The 4,732-nt window shown below is 40.7% G+C and overlaps 1 non-coding gene across 1 annotated transcript; it reads left to right on the forward strand.

The window, feature by feature from the left end:
• Positions 1-4,268: 4,268 nt before the first annotated feature.
• LOC148016904 (small nucleolar RNA SNORD36) lies at positions 4,269-4,336 on the forward strand. The gene has a single exon (XR_015687980.1). It is a non-coding gene; the product is annotated as a small nucleolar RNA SNORD36 (small nucleolar RNA).
• Positions 4,337-4,732: the final 396 nt, after the last annotated feature.

Raw genomic sequence — 4,732 nt, forward strand, 5'->3', positions numbered from 1 at the left:
GATATTTTTGGATAGCGGAGAAGCGCATTCTTTGCATTTTCATACACCCACTACGAGGTATTTCCCTTTTTATTTGTTTAAAAATAAAAAACAACATAAAACATACACACAAGCTACCCCAAAACCCACGGTTAATATTTTTAAAAAAAACAAAAAAAAACAAAACAACCAGAAAAAAAACACACAAACCAACAAACCAATATTTAACCTAAATCAAACCTAACTACCACCATGGCACGCGCATTCGCGCTCAACACACATACTTTTTAATTAAAATCAACCAGCCGTTCACTTAGCACGCGCTACGTGCGCTACAGAGGCACTTTAAATTTTAAATTAAAAAGAACCAGCCGTCACATGAGCACACGTTGGCAAAAAAGTGCTCCACATCACCTTAATTTGTAATCAATAAATTGCATTTAGAGATCCAGTCGGGAATCGAAGTCCGGGAATCGCATAACTGCACCGCTTAACGTAATAATTGGTAATTTAACTTACTAATAAGGAACCGCCGTTTTCTTGTTAAGGTTTATCACCTAATAAAAATTCACCCATTTTTAATAAATGATTACAATCAACCCTTCATTAAATTCATTCCCCCCTCACTGCACTTAATTCCCCTTTTTAATGAACCGTTTCGAGGGATGGGTATGCGCAGTTCTTAGTGTTATTTTCCATGGTCCAGTCTTGGTTTATCACAGATATAGTTTTGATATGTGTTGGATGTGGTATTATTTTGGTTTCCTGTCTTAGTTACAGTTACGGGTATGGTATGCAGTTTTTTTCTTTTGTTGCCTAATACGGGGTTCAAGGTGTTTGCCTGATGCATCGCATGAAGCTTTCGGTCGCATTTGTCTCAAGGTCATGTCAAATTTTTTCTAGGATGTGGTTTGCTTGGGGTTAGTTGGTCGTGTCACGTTTTATTGGTAATTCTCTTATCCTTGGTTTTTTTTGTCTGTTGCTTTGCAGGCATTCTCCTTGATTGTCTGTGTTTGTGGTGTGTGTGTAACCATCTAAATGGCGCCTTCTCATGCTCCTCCCCCTATCCAGTACGTCCCACTAGTTAGTAGGGATTACTCTTCCCTACTTACTTTTGAGCCTCTTACGAAGGCAGGACTTGCTGCTTTTGTGGCCACTCCTTTTCCATTGCTTCCGGAGGATCCGTCTTTATGTGATGAGTTCCTGGCCTCTTACAGCAAGAAGTCAGGCGTAGTCCAAGGAATGTCTATGACTTTGACATCTCGAGGCTTAGGGAAGGCTCTGTCTCTTCCCTTCAAAGGAGAACCTTTTGTAACCACTCGTCAGCTCTTCTCTAATGAAGAGATTCTGAAGCTGTTGCAGAAGCAGACAAGGGAAGTCCTTGATGTTAAGAAATTGATAAACTCTTCAGGAGTTTCTTTTTCTATGATTACTGATCCCGTATGGAAGACGATCTGTCAGTTCCTTCAGGACAGGTTTATGCCTGCCAAAACGCCATCCCACTATTTGTCCAAAGAGCTTTTCACAGCTTCTAGGATGGTGCTGAAAGGAGTTGCTATTGATTGGAGCACATACCTCCTTACTAAAATGGATTAGCATTTTGTTAAAGTCACGAGGGGTAATGTTACCAATGTTACATATGGATCACATTTGTCTGCCTTCTTGACCTATTCAGGTTTACAGAAGACTGTACCTCCATCTCCTCCATCAGATCCAGTACCTCCTCCTCCACCTTCAGAAGAGTCAGAACCCATTGACATTGAGGATGATGATTCTCCGCCTCCCCTGGTCATACAACGCAAACGCTTGAAAAGGGTAGTGGATAAAGCCCCTGCTGTACTTCCCTCAGTGCCTATCCCTGCTACTTCTGGCAGTGAACTCCCTGGGTATCTCACTTGCAATAACGTGTTTCGAGCACATCGAGAAGGCTCTTTGGAGATCTCAGTTCCTTCCCTGAATAGTCTCGTCTCAGGAGATGCCATTCCTTTCCTCTGCAAGGATATTCAAAGTTCCATTGAGTTGTCAGTGACAGCCTGTGTTCAACAGCTGTACGCGTCTTTTTATGAAGAGCTCATGCAGTCCAAAGACCACTTGCATAAGGCAACATCTGAGTTAGCTTCTGCTAAGGATACCCTAGCAGATTTATTTAAGCAAATGGAACAACAAACCCAACTGGTTGCCATCCAAAGCGATGAGATTTCTTCATTGAAGACCCAGTTATTTGAGGCTCAATCACAAGTTACTAGCCTTTCAGACGAGAAGGAGAGGATGTCCAGCAAAGCGAAAGAATTCCAAGTTCTTTTAGATGACAAACTTTCAGCTTTACAGATGGCTAATGACACAGTGGCCAACCAAGCCTCCCAAATCCAGCAGTTGCAAGATCAGCTTGCAAAGTCCCGCTCTGTTCCTCCAAGCCCTCCTGTTCCATTGATTCCTTCTCTTTCACAGCAGGACTTGGCTGCCCTCCAGAGACAGGCTACTTTGTGCCCTCTATGCCAAGATAAAGTGGAGAGATTGCAGTCCAGAATGGACTTGTTATGGTCTACTTTTGAGCAGTTTCAGGAATATGTCTTACCAGACCATTCTTTCTTTGTCCACTACCACTTACAGAAGATGGTTTTCTATATGAAGCTTTCCACGATGGATTTACCTTTTCCAGAGGATGGCTGGAGTGGGGCTTGGTCTACTGAGTTGTTGACAGAGGTAGTCAGAATGGTCTTTGAAGATTCTGTCACGCCAGATACCATGTTCCTGTCATACATGTATCTACGAGGAGATTTGTTAATTCCAGATGAGGTAGATATGGCATGGTATGTGGGGGATGTGGTCTTACAGGCTGTTTTGTATGTCAATCATTTGGAGTTGCGCATAGCTGATATGTTCCAAAGTTATTCCTCCAAAGTGGCTGATTGTCATTATAGTTTGTGGCATCCCATGATTGATTCGGTGGTTCTCAATCAAAGACAAAACCCAGCTCCTACCTTTGCCCAGAGTACTAATCAACTGAGGATGGATCTCTTAACCTATCTTTCCAAACAGAATCCGTTTGATGCTACCTTCTTTGATGCCTATCATAGATGATCTCTCTTGGGACCTTCTGTTCCTACCCTCCTCTATTACCAACAAATGGCTCACCGCTATGCTATATATATTTCCCTTTGTCAATCTAATTCCACTATTTTACCCCTTCTTTTCCAACCTTCATCTTTCCCTAAAATTCCTATTTTCACTTACTGTTCCTTTATTGAGGATAGGGTATTTTCCCCTTCTCCACCTTGTTCTTTACCCCTCATTAATGTACCCTCCACATTTCCTATTTATCAGTTAACACCGTTCCTTAGTGATTCCTTACAAATTTCTGCCACTCCTTCTTTAACCTTTTCTTCCTTTTATGATTTTTCCTATCCTTCCCTTCATCCACTTTCCCTTATTCCACTACCCTCTCCTAACAGTTCCATATCTCAACCACCTCAGTTGGTTAGTGACTGTGACGGTTTTGATAATCAGATTTCCAGAAGAAGGGGACGGAGTTCGGATGATTGCCTTACAGGACCACAGATTAATTGGCCAGTAATTCCAGGAGAATGGACAGCTTCTAGTCAAGCTTATCAAAACTATGTTAATTTTGCCCAACAATATTCACAGTCTGCAGATCCCTCAGTGAGATTAACTGCTCACTTTGCTTGGTACCTGGCGTATATGCATAGGCACTCTCATACTGATTCAAAGCCTATTCCAAAGTTGTGCATGAATGTCAATGTTAGCATTGATTCCCAACAACTGGAGATATTGTATTTTCATGCCCTCTGTTTGCCTAGCAGATACTTGGTCCTGTTGGAAAGGATGTGCTGTCTCCAATTTTTTCAAAATCCTCCTAAAAACTTTGTAGATGAATCCTTATCTATGGATCGCTTCCGACAGCATCAATCTTTTAAGAGGGATCATCTTCATTGATGCCTTTCCAATGTATGGTGGAAGCTTTTAATGCAAAACTCTCTTTTTGAAGAAGTCATTCAGATGGTTGTGTTGTGTATTAGTGTTTGTGTTGTGAGTTCCTTTATGTCAAACGAACGTGGTGGTTTCCTATTGGATTTCGTGTACGAGCTATGTTTTGGAGATTTGTAGAGTTGGGGTCGTGGTTGGAGAGTTGAAGCTGATGCTGAAGAAGAAGAAGCAAATTCTTATATCCTTTACAAATTTGTGGTGATTTTTTAGTTTGATAAGAGGTGTTAATGTATAAAGAGTTTTCCTTTCTTTGTATTTTTATATCAGAAACAGGTTATAAGTTGGGGTCGTGGTGGATGGATTTTTTGTGAAAAGATATTGAAGATCAAAGTTGAGCTTTTCCCTGAACTTGTATTCCCTTTTTCTTGGGTCACGAGGACGCTTCCTTATTAAGTGTATGTTGAGTGTTGAAATGACTTGTTTTTTGGCTGATTTTTGTTGTTTTAAAGAGCTGAATGGTTGATTTTTTTAGATGATTGATTGATTTGGAAGTGGTTTGAGAGTGTTTTGGATGATATTGATTGTGTTTTGGAAGTTCATGATGTTTGTTGATGGTTCTGTGATGTTCTGATAGGTTCTGAATGGTTCTGTATACCTTCTGTTTTGTTCTGTTTTGGTCTGTTTTGTTCTGATTGTCTTCTGTAAAGAGGGATGGAGTATTGATTTATGAAGATTGAGAGCTTTGAAAGTTTATTGAATGGTTTGTAAGAGTTTGGAATGGTTTGAGAATGAATTATGAGGTTTTGAT

This window comes from Lygodium microphyllum, chromosome 22, assembly GCF_053477565.2.
Source record: "Lygodium microphyllum isolate KBCC chromosome 22, Lygodium_microphyllum_v1.1.10, whole genome shotgun sequence".
Classification (NCBI taxonomy): domain Eukaryota; kingdom Viridiplantae; phylum Streptophyta; class Polypodiopsida; order Schizaeales; family Lygodiaceae; genus Lygodium; species Lygodium microphyllum.